We start from the raw sequence: 13,323 nt of genomic DNA, 5'->3' as shown, positions 1-13,323 counted from the left end.
TCTCTTTTGAAAGACAGTTTAACACGCTCTGACTGCCGTTTCACGTACATGCAGGCGATAACTCTTATCGGAGGAGGCGAGTGAATTTAGTTAACGATCGTGAAATTGAATAAAGCTGGCGAAAACGCTGATGGTAAAAGTACCCTAGCTAGACGAATACCTTGGACCACGCGCACACGGATCCCGACGAGAACTTTATGGACAGCTGAACTGACAGCTAGTCGGTCTGTTAAATTTTACGCGTGTGTAACGCAATTCGTGAATTTTCTAGAAACAGAGAGAGGGAGGGAATTTCTACTGTTTCTTCACGTGAGAACAGGACACGACAGAGAAGAACGTGAATTGTTAAATGTTCATATTTTTACCCTCGCCCTGTCAGACGTGATCCATAATGGCCCCACCGCGATGTCCGATGTGTTCTCCATTAATTCGTAGACCATCCCGTTCCACCTGCCGTTTCCAGGGTCCCTGTGCCCGTAATGTTTGTCGAGCGATTTCCTGATGGTGTAATCGAAACCAACCAGGGATCCAATAGCGTCCAGCAGATCGATGCAATATCCGTGAAAAGTTCGCGTGGTAGTGTTGTACATGACGTACGGCGGAGCGATCCCCGTTACCGCTCGATATACTGGTCTCATTCCGTTGCTCATTTCTTACCTTTTTATTTCTATCGTCTCGCGAGAAGATCTTACGGACGTGGGGAGCTATGTAATACAACAAATGGAGCACGAACATCAGAAAAGTGATGTATAGATCGGTTCGATGATCGACCTTGACATGAAAATACAGTGAGTTTTAAATTGCTTAACATTAAACTCACGGAACCCTTCAAAAAGATAGGAATTAGAACGTCAAAAACCGGTCATTTGATCGGTCGTGGTAGGTTTAGTATTAAACAATGAAAAAATGTTTGCAGTGTTTATAGAATTTGTGGTTACTCTGTTTTTGAAATAATTTTACTTAGGAACGTTAATCTCTTCAGGGTCGTATTTATTAAGACCAGAAGAAATATTTTGTTTTATTCTTCGGCTGCATTTAAATAAAATGTATTTATAAATATTAACGACTGTCAGTTCGTAGAATATCTTTTTTGTTAGGATATTTCATTTATAATTACAGTGTCGGAATGACATATACGTGTCAGTATCCGTTAAGAAGTTAAGGAAAGAAGAGTGGAGCTTGTCGAATGGGCATATGACTTTGTGTCTGACCAGGGGTTGGCATATTCTACTGGAAGTTAGCAGATGAGGACAAATCGTCAGACAGGTGAGAGTTTGCTTAATAAAATTGCGTTCATATTACATTAATCTTCATATAGAGTATCATGTATGCTTATTACATACTTTTTGTTAGAAAAATACTTTCAACAATAGATTGACAGCCACAGTGAAAAATTCTGTACGTAGCCAGACACACTTTATATCACTTTTCAAGACATAAATCGTTGAAAATATATTTACATTTTGTTACTAGAAGCTGTTGCTCTTGTTTCGCATCAATTTTACGCAAAATTTCGTAACGATATTTAGATAATTCAGTCTCTATGCAATGTATGTCATGCATATTTGACTGAGGTGGCAGTCAAAGTGTCTAAATGTAAAATATTTCACAGCATGAGATTTCGTTTTTGTTTATTCTAACTGAATATTCATTCTCAACCGAACGAGACACGTTTCACATCAAGATTGTACGATAAATCATTTGAAATCGTTGTCAAAATTTTCATCTAATATTCAAAATATTCAAAGAATTCATCGTTTTGGTATCACTTCATCTACCCCTTTTTACATTTATCCATCACTGAACATTCTACTCTAAGAAAATAAATAAACGAAAAATGTACATAGTATAATTTAAAAAAATTATAATACTTTGCTTTGCAGTTGCTGTACCGCTTAATCATCCGAAGAACTTCGATCGCAGAACCGGAGAGGATCGAAACACTGACCGAAACGGTCTCTTGGCGATCCCCAGAAGCTGATTCGACTTGTTACATTCAATTTACAAATCTCACCGGTGCATTTACGACGTGCAACTATAGACCAACAAGGTTCTGTGGGATAACTGCCTTTGAGTGTCCATTCCCCTCCGCCTTGGTAGCAACAGAATCGCGGAAACTTCTCCCTGCTGGCCCTCCCACTGCACCGACAACTTCGAACGACAAATCCCGCGGTTGAGGGGTATTATTAATCTTCGAAACTACAGTTCGCATTGTATGCAACTCCGATCGCAATCGCTAACGGCCCAGCGATCCCCATAAATTTCCACGGCTAAGCCCCCCCTGGGCCTGCCACGGTTTTTGGTAATTAATGCAACAAGAAATGGACATCGAGATAAACCCCTCTCCTAATGATCTTTCGCGATTCGCAAGAAACCTTCAACACTTATATAATGAAGTCTACGAGAAAAAATGACAACACCACATTGAGTTTCTTCAAGGTCAATGCATCTTTTTTTAATGCCATCATGCTATGGTCGTTGAATTCGTCCTTCTATTGGCAACAATAGAATTATTAGATTAAATTATAGAATATTAAAAAAAAAAAACAAAAGGTATGTATGGACTGCCACAAGCAATGACTTTGAGGAAAACGTTCGAGGGTTATTCGTTCTCCTTCGCGAACAATCTCGAAAAATTTCATTACTCTCACGAATGGGATATAGACCGTTTGTTACCCGAGGAATCGACAAGATTGTCCTCGTTCGATCGCGACGTCGTATTTCCAATTTCGTAACGACGGAGAGACGACCCCCGATTGCGGTCCACCTCCATAATTGGACAATCGAGACCGGTGAATTTTTAACGAAATAAGGGAAAACGAGGCTCGTGGTGCAAGCGATGTAATTGGGAGTCTCATCGACCAACGGCCCGAGGGACGGTATCTACAGGGCCAGATCAGTTATTAATTCGTCGGCAACCTTTTAGCGGGTATACCGATATCGGAATCGTGAATTTATTGCCGTTGGCAGGCAGCGTGCAACAAAGGCAGACCAATTCGGCTTTGCCGGGGAATTAACGACGTAAATTTATCGTTTCGAACCGCTACGACTCGACTCACCTCCGACCCACCCCCTCCGCCCTTCTCACGGTTGTTTTTCCCCCAACCAATTCTATTTTGCGAAATATTGGCGTGTCCGTGCGATAGATTCCCGCCTGCGATTAATAACCCGAAAAAAAAGAACGAACCTGAACACCCCTGAAAATTGGATTATGAATTCTATCGCTGGGGAAGAAACGCAGGGTGTAAAATGTGTCGCGGTTTACGTGGTCGATGGAGTTTAATTGCTGCGCGATGGAACGCACAATCCGATGGAATCAACTGAACGCTGTTTTGACAGGGTATTCGATATCGAAATAGAATTTAGTCGGGGTGAACTTCCGAAAAGCATCCCGATGACCCTGACTTTGACACGCGTTATCGAGGTCACACTGAGTAATCACCGGCTTTAAATTCACAAAGCCATTTGCAGACGGTACTTTTCCCAAAAACATTCTCTCCATAAACAAGTGTCTGGTTGGCATTTTAACCTTTGCGACAATAAAATAACCCGTATGTGTCGCAAAGTTTTTAATTGATGATAGGTTAAAAAACTGTACTGAAAGGCCATTGACAGGTGTCACAACAGTCTGAATGCATAAAACACAACAATTTACAAGCCTTACTACTGACATCTATTAACAAGCGTCACGAACTTTCCGGACAACCCAATGAAACTGTGCTAATCATCTCGACTGCTTTGGTAGTTCCAATGTTAATGCGTCACACATTTTAAAATCGTCAATATGTAAAAGATTCTAACCCAAATGTAGCACGGTACCAAGCACCTTACGAAGCAAACGTGCACTATCGTCACTCTGCAGCCAGTCTTCCCAGTTTCATCATCCCCCCTCCCCCCCACAAGCAGGGCCAATTTCCGTTAAATCATACCGAGCAGATCGTGGTGGCAGCGAATTTAAGCGTGTCCCTCGAAAACCGCCTGCGTCTGCGGAAAAGTTTCGATGGCTCGAAGCAGCGAATCGTTCTGATCCTGGTCGAGGTTGACGGGTAAATCTTAGCGATGGATAGACAGAGTTGATCTCTTCAGGTTCGTTTGTGTTTCCACACTGGTTGCCGCGGGAATGACACAGTCGAAGCTCTTTCAGTTTCTATCTCCCTCTATCTACCCCACTCTGTTTATCCTCCATTATTCTTCCACCCCTTTTGTTTTTGTTTTGCGCAAAGTATTTCCGTCGCAACAATGCCAGGCAACTATCGTCAGAGGCGGTGTATTGTAAATCACCAGCAAGCTTTTTCCGCGTACTCGCGCGCAAATTGGGGCGCCTTGACGTGTGCACATGCATAGATATACGTTTGTTGGGCTGCGCACACTTCGATTTTCCCTCGAGGTAGAACGTAGACACGCGATATTGTCTGTGGTGGTGGTTAGGCGACTGTTCGTGGCTTGTCGAGAGGTGGAGAGCAGACACGTAGAGGCTTGGGGACCGAAAATGGAATCCTTGGGAATTGTCCTGGGTGGCCATGCCTTGTTTTCGTGGACCTCAATTGCTGAATAATATTCTGCAGAGAGGGGAACAGACGAGACCACAATCGGGACTAATAACATTGTTACAATGGAATTTTGATCTGTAATGTTCACTGGGTAATTGTTGGAAAGTTTCTCATCCCGAACATACAAATTTAGAAGCAGAATTACTCTATCATCCCTAGTTTTCAAGGAACATGAGTTTTTTGATCGACTTCGAAAAGGGGGATTCACAATTCAATGTGTATGTATGCCTTTTTTTATTTACGTTCAGCGATTACTCAGCGACGGATGGATCAGTCGAGATGAAACCTTTTTGTAAAAAGGTAGGATTCTTCGGCAGAAATAACGTATTTCAAAACTACCATATTCACTCGTCGAGTACAATATTCCAATTACCGGCCACATCGGGCCACCTTCCAATTGGAACCTCGTTCAATTAATTGGACTCTCTCGAACCCTGAATTTCATTTCACGGAAAGTACCGTGGCTCCGCCCTCGTTATTTACATCTTGAATGGTCGAGACACATAATTCCTTTAATCGACGGCCACTTGATCGACGCCCCCCAGAGGGAATGGGAACCGGAAGCCGTCATTTCGTGCGGCGCGAAGTGACGTTTCCAAACGCGCCGATAGGACGAAACGGGGAATGTAAACGGAAACGTGGCGTGTGCCTGGATGTAACACGTCGAATCGTATGGTATTTCCTCCACGTATCTCACGTGTGCATCGAGTTTTGAGATTTTTCTGTCAAACTGTGTGTGCGCAACTATTACCATTTTTCGATAGATGCACACGAAAACATCGAAACGTGTTTGTTGGTGGAGAGGAAGCTTTTATAGAATTTGAATATTTCTCGAGACTTTCCGAGAAATTTTCAAGTGCTGCTGTTAGGGGATTTAAAGCGTGCAATACACCGTGTACACTCACGTGGTGTACACTCACATAAGCGTCCACCGATTTTTGATGGAATATATTGCGGAGCAGCTGCATGTATCGTATTTTAACGTAGACATAATATTTAAAAGTTATTCTTGTTTTATGAATACTCTTGCGTTGTGGTATCTCCAGTTCCGTGGGATTTCCGATGGATAATATCAGGTCCTTGCAAATGCTGATAAGTATATTTGACGTTACTTTTGCGAATAAAAATTATTGATACAGCTGCTGGTTTTACTGAAAAATTAAGGGTACTATCTAACACAGATTTAAAATTTTGGGCTAATTGTGGTATCAAAGGCTAATGAAAAGTTCCATCTCGAGGGCAGGCCGCTTCTCCCCAGTCTTGGCCCTTATCGTAACGATTTGCGAAAATTACGTAATTTCAATGGAAACTAAGGCCGAACACGCCGCCGCCGTGGCATTTGATATCTTGGCGAATATCAAGTACCGCACACCGTGGCATGCTTATTCCCAGTAACAATTATGGAAATAAAGACCATTATTACCGTCGATTTATTTCCGAGCGTTTGCATATCCCGTTCCCTTTGCGAGAGGACGCAGTACATTCGAATCCGCGTCGGGACGCATAACGATCGCGCGGCTCAGGCGTTAATTAACACTAAAAACCAGGTTTAGTTCCATCAGTTTAGGACATGTTGAACAGTGTAATTCGATCACTGTGTAGGTACTACTTCGGTGCACTGTAATTCCTGTCAATTTCCGCAGCCTTCTGTGACACTGGTAATACTCGTGGATCAAAATATCCAGATCAACGTCCAGTACTGAAATGTTATTCCGTATCAATACTGACAAAACACGATCAAATCATGGCCATCGGTGCTTAATAAATTAATAGTATGTCCAGCTAGCATTTACACGTGAAAGAAATTACGGTGCAATGTGCATCACTTACCGAAAATCGAACATTTCGTTTTAATGCCGTTTAAGAGTAGATCCCGGAAGAGTTAAGAATAAGAACTTCCACCAGTAAGTTTTTAAATTTTAGTTTATCATTTCTAAATTCGGAGAATTTAAAGTTTCGCAAAGGCGAAAATGTGTTTGGACTCGAGTATCGTGAATTCTTCGAAGCGCCCACAACTATTTCGCGCTCGATCCATTGCGGATGGTGCAGAAAACGCGCGATCGAAATGCAAACTACCATCGAACATATGGGGGAGCACAGACGGTGAAACGGCCGCGGCCCGGGAAGCATAATTTTCGAACATTCTTGGAACAGGGCCATCAAACTCTATGAATTCTAGGTATTTAATAATACCATGCGCTGATGAACCGACAAGTGTGTTTCTGACCGAATCGTGACTACGAAACCACTTTAACGATCTCAAGAAGAAATAACAATACTCAAAAGTATTGTTATTTTTTCCTGAAATACCCTTGTGTATCTTAAAGTTTGTAAACGGTGCAATTATGAGACGTTAATATAGACGTGAGATGTGGCCTTAAATTAATGATCCAAATGGAATTCTACGATCAGAAAGGGTTAATAAATGGCGACTCTTAAGAAAGAAATGAAACGAGAAAAATCTCGAGCTATAATATAAACGAATACATTTCGAGATACATATCGATATAATTTACCTAATGTGACGTCGATTGCCGTGTTCGTTTCTTCCGCAAAGAGTAAACGGAAATTAAGGACAGACAATTACCTGGACGATCTTCGTGTCGACAAGAAAATGTTTCCATGCTATTGAACTCGACCGAACGAATTAGTTTCCGATAATAATTAATCGACAGATCGAGAACAGAAAAACAAAAATTCCCGGGAATATCGTTCGATTTTTTATATTCTGCGGAACGTTTGTGTTAAAAAACAGCAATAATATTGTATTGCACGGTAATTACGGGCTTAATAAAAATCGGGTTGTTATCAATCCCGAGCGACACGATCTTTCGAGTATACATACATGTGTCCGTCCCGGCCATTGTGCGTGCTATTAAAGAATTTAATAAACTGGTATCAACGGCAATCAATTTTTACACACTTAACACCACCGTTCGTTGGCGGCCACACGGGATCCAGATAAACTGTCGTTTATCGCTGGCTTCGTGCCGTAATTTAACACTATATCAGCAATTTATTGCTTTGTCGCGACGCGGTTCCCCAGTTACTGCTCCCTCGGTCTTTCGTTTTTTTTTTTTTTGATACGTTTCTATCGTCACCGTGGAATCAAAGGATGGAGGGGGAGGGAGAAAAAAAAGGAAACCGTGGAAAATTCACACGAAAGCATGCGATACACCGATCTACAAGCTGTTGGAAGAAAATTGTTCAAAACAACGTGTTATACTCGGTAACGACAAAATTATTAACTTTCATATTTTTAATTATATATAATATATTCGAACGTTAATAAATTCGCCGTTAACAAACTCGAAAGACTCCCATTGTGTATTTTACGATAAATTTGTTATTTTTGATACTACCAGGCGTACAGTACCAATGAGTGATCCACTACTTATTTTTCATAAACTGGTGACATCTCGTTTAAAATATTCTTCAAATGACTATTCTTTGATTTTATGAAAATGAAATTTTTGTAAAAGAGTCTTCGACTGAAGTTCTTCCAGCCACAATATTAGCAGAGTTTGAGTCGTTTTTTTCTTCCTGGTTCGACGAAAGAAACGGGACAAGGTGGCCTCCGTGTCGCAAGAGAGCCAAACGAATCGGTATTAGCCGTGCACAGGTAGTTTCAATGGGCATTAAAGCGTTCGCCTGGCTGCGAACGTAAATGAAAGAGCAGCCACGTACCTATCTAGATCTCAGCTGGGGGGAGGCGAAGGAAAGTTTCATTACGGAAACTGCAACGCGAGAAACTAAAGGGGGAGGGAACAGAAAAGTACGCCGTTTCCTATCGCGATTTGCACGTTCCGTGCCACGGGTTCGCGTGGAGGCCCTCGAAAACCGATGCCTAATGGCGGCCATTAATGATCCCAGCGAGCCACGCGCACGTTCCACCCAATTATGCCGACGTTGCGCACGCGATTACCTTGCACCTTTACATACCGTCCCCGAAATTTCATTCGAATGTAAGAAATCCTGGGTAGAGGAATATTGGGGGTGAAACCGCGACATTGAGACTCAAAATCACATAAACCTGATATTAACCTTTAGAGGTCAAGTAGGTTTTTTCATGAATTTTTATACTGTCGAGTTAGAAACTTGTATATATTACACGATTAAGAATGTGATAGTTATAAAAATTATTTTTTATTTTTTAGTGCATTTTTTGTATGTATTTCTTATTTAATTTTCTTTATACACACATTTGAAAGTGTGTAACTTAAAGCACAGACAAAGACCCTTCCGTTCTTGGTGATGGAGTGTACTTTTAGCGGCAAATTGATTTCCGCCACATCTCTAAAGGGAATTATTAACACTCTTCAGCGAGCTTCTCGTAGCTTTGCTCAATTTCCCGTTGCATGAACCGCTTTTATTAAATCTGCATTGTAGCAGTAATAATGTAATACGGAGGAGGGGGAGGTAGGGCTGAAGTACGTGAAGTGTCTGAAGCTGTTTTCACGAGGGCTATTAACCCCCACGATGATGGCCTCTCTACGCTGTACATAGGTCTCAGGGTAACTACACCTTGTTGTGTGTGCTCTTCGTCGCTCGGGAACGGAATTTCATATACTTTACTTCTTTGTTTTTTTTTTCTTCTGTTTTTGTCCTGCGGAAGGTTTTTAGGGTTCCACGGGAAGTGCTCGTTTCGAGATAAATGTCCCATATCGTCTGGCCCCTTCGGGGAGAACGCGTTCAATTCGTGAAATGGGAATGGCGGATAAATTTATACGTTCCTGGGGAAACTGCATACTCCGCGTCGCCGGCACGTGAACACGTATGGCCGAGAAGATAAAGCCTGGGGGCGAAGCTTTTAATATACCGTGCCACCTAGTGTATTATGCTAGATCGCGGGAAGACCAGCTGACGTCACGAAACGTCAAAAAGGGACTTATATCGAGTATAAACCAGAGATCATTATCGGACGAAAAACTGCACTCGATTCGATTTGGACACGATTTAATTTGAATATATAGGGTAAGACTAGGTAATATGACCTAGCTGACAGAACGACTCACTACTGTTTCATTCATTAATCAAAAGGAGTCCCTATTCATTTTTTGAAAAAATGTAATAATGACTAAAGAATGTAAAAATAAATAATAACAATTGCACTTTAATAATCTTCCTAAACGATTGAGGTACAATGACTCGCAAATTCGTGAACATAGTTTCGAATTCGTGCATGTCATTTCATAGGAGATAACTGTGTTAAATTGCCACAAGCAACGGATGAGGGTTACAAAATTTTCATGCCGTTATTTATTTATTTATTCGTGCTACCCTGGAAATGATCGATATATCCAGGACACACTTGACGTCTCTAATTCTCCCCCCCCCCCCACTCGGTGGAGAGATTTCGCGGACCATGCCGCTTCGCTGCAATTTCATTCGAGCCGCGAGAGAACTCGAGTGCACAGCCGACAGCACGCAACCGGGCTGAATCGGCGGACAAATCGCCCGGTTCGGAATTAGAGGGCCCTCCAGGTTTCTCGCGCCCCCGTTCGCGTGTCCTATCCCCCTTTCCGAAACCGGAAATAAACCGAGCCGACACACCGGCCTGGTTCTCGGGCAAATAGAGACCCGATTAGGGGATAATCGTTCGTACCGTATTACACCAAATATTCCCTGGTTTCTACGGTTTCTGTGTTGTTCGAAACCATGTGCGTAATCAGGTTATTAGTCAGAAGGAGGGGGATTTATTGTAAAGTAAATTTCGTAATATTATTTTTCATTTGTTTTTAATGAAAGGAGTGCTCCGCTCTGGCTATGCCCATGTTAGAAACAGAATTGAAACAGATTCTGAACAGTTCCTCGGGTTAGAATTTTTAGGGAGGATCGTATCAGTATCAATATTTTTCGTAGTAAATGACTGTATTGCTGTAAAAACAAAATAAGTACGAAAGCAAATTTTTTACTGGCTCCCAACCAAAAATGCTGGCGTCTCTCCCGAATTTCCCCTACACTGCCTGTATGTTTCTTTTATTCGACAATATTTATCCATTAGCCCGCGGAAAACTGTAACATCGATACGCAATATACACTCAGCACTTTGTAAATTATATTTTACAATTACGACGCAACGAGAGCAACGGGATTGCTTTCATGGGCGTAGCCAGGTTATCAGTCAAGGGGAGCAAAAATATGAATACATCGACTGCCATAGTGAAAAAGGCTGTACGTAGACATACTTTATTTTGTTTTTAAAGTCATAAATCGATGAAAATGTACGCGTTTTGTGAATAGAGGCTGTTGGTCGTGTTTCAAATTATACTGCAATATTAAATATTACGCAAAAATTTTGTAACTCTGGGAAGGGAGGGTGGGGGGGGGAGGCAAAATTCAATTTTTTTTCTTGTAGGGTGGGGCAAAAGCCACTTTTCTCCCCCCTCATGCCTACGTCCATGGTTGCGTTTGTAGTTTGTACACGGGCCTCCACTGTCGAGGGTTACTTTGCGAGCCAACGCACGTTGGCGACATAAAACACGGAAAACCGCCCCATGTGGTTGATTCGACCGTTGTACACGCTGAGTATACATTTGGATCACGAAAACGCGCGACCATTTGTATGGCCGTTGTGTGGGAAATGCTCGTGTATCTACGGCTTTATTGTCGTGCTGCTTTCGAATGGTTCTGGCCGAGGTAAATTAACAAATTTCAGCCATTTAATCCGCCAGGTTTTGCGGAAGCTTTCGAACCCAGTGCGTTCGGTGTAATCGTGAATTCATTTTCCGCTAGAGAGGATGTCAATTGCCTGAAATATGCCCGTGAAAACCGGAGTTGCCGGTTCAGGTGAGGTTGGCAAGCATAAGCGCACGTTTTCACGTGTTTCGTGTTCGCTCGTTTACCTTTAATCCCGCTCGAAACTTCCGTTGCACCGTCAGAGATCGGAGAGCGAATTTTAATACTCGTGCGTATATGTATAAGAGGTGGGACACCTTGTATACGTGTCAATGGAGGGTCGAAAAACGTAGATCCTCGTTCCTTTTAATTCCATCTTTTTTTTTTTTCAAATAACCCTTCGCGCGTATATATTAGGGGAAGAAAATGGTTGGAGGTGCTTCAAGGAGATTAACCACGCCCCGAAAAGGGTTTCCACATTTTTACTGGTACATACGTATGTATATGTATATATCTATATACATATATGTTTTGTTGTTTTCATTTCTTTCTCATATTTCACTCGTGGCGGACGCTCGAAACACCGAACGACAGGAGGGGATGGCTATCAAGGACAACGCTATCAAGCCCGTTCTTTACGATCTCGCGAGAGGATCGTCAGTAGATAGTCAAAGAACGTCTGGTTGAATTTAAAAAACTCGTCGCAGGCAATTAAAAAAGTATCGTTATCTTACCTCGACCTAACGTCGTCGTTTACTTTTCGCGGATGTTCCGGATGTGAATTAATTTCCACGCTGTTGAAACAGAAATAATTCCCGCAGCAATTTTACGGACTCGCGAGCCGAGCGTAAAATCTAATCGAGATCTAATGCGATTCCCGTGTTTGCTGGAGGATCCAGAGAGATAGTGAAATTGGCCGAGAGAACACGGTGCAGGACGTATGGCTGTTCGCTGGCTTGTGATACGTGAAATATGGAAATCAAAGAGGGATTTACATATGGCGTGAAATAATTAGAGTGGTCCTGGCAACCGAAAGTAATCAAGGAAGATTTTAACTGGAAGGTAATTAAAAGTTAAAAAAAATGGCGACGGACCGCCCCTTCTTGTCGATGTTTCGAGCGTCTTCCAAAGGGTTGCGTTGACACAGAAATAGTGGATGTAATTCGCTGTTTTCGTTGACAGAACGTCCATTCGCGAATAAGACGAGACATAATCACGGTTCACACACCATTCACACGGTGCTCTTCGCATGCTACACGTACACGGAATGCCATTTCGTATTATTTCTAGTTTCAGTTAGAGTTTATTTCGATATTTACACACTCAAGCGGCAGGCTCTCACACGAACACTCGGTACAGCGACGGAGCGTTCTATCCCTCTCTCCTTCATTTTTCGTTTCTCCCTCGTGTTTGGTAATACATATTTATCACTAGGTTTACGGGACGTGTTATTTTGACGTATTTCGAATGCCTTCTGATCTCGAAATTCTCTGTGTGGTATACTTATCTTTACGGATACGCGACAATTTGATGCTATCGTAAATTGGGTATTAAAAGAAATAAGTTGTTTTTTTTAAAGAAAATGTGTTTCGTTGACGCGTGTCCGTAGAGATAGAGGTATAAGAGATGTCTGTAAACCTAGTTTTATATCCGATTCCCCGTCATCTTTTCTTGAGTTCACGGGGAATGGAAACGGAGATACTTGGTGAACACAAATGTTTTTCCCTGACGTACGATTAACTGGAAAATTACATCAACAACGACGATTGTTCCGTGGTATTTACAGGGTCGAGGCGATTCCACCAGTTCACGCTGTTGTAATTCTGGATTTAAGGTCCGTTTACACGTTCCGAATAATTTGCCCAGACTGACTTGTGCGTTATACGTATTCAGTTTATTATGCACTGTTATTTTATGGACATAAATAACTTATAAACTTATTACAGAATTATTGAAACAAGGAGCATTTATTTTCAATTGCAATACGTATGTATTTACTGCATATTTTATACAGGCTGTCTCGTTTAAGTATGACCCCTCGAATATCTTTTTTAATTAAGCAAAAGGGTTAAATTTAAATTAAAAATCTCTATTTTAATCATCGTCCAAAAAAAATTTTGTAAGTGCGAAATGTCGTGAGACGAGAAACACTTAT

The sequence above is a fragment of the Dufourea novaeangliae genome, unplaced genomic scaffold, assembly GCF_001272555.1.
Source record: "Dufourea novaeangliae isolate 0120121106 unplaced genomic scaffold, ASM127255v1 scaffold208, whole genome shotgun sequence".
Lineage (NCBI taxonomy): Eukaryota > Metazoa > Arthropoda > Insecta > Hymenoptera > Halictidae > Dufourea > Dufourea novaeangliae.
This window is presented reverse-complemented; position numbering follows the sequence as displayed.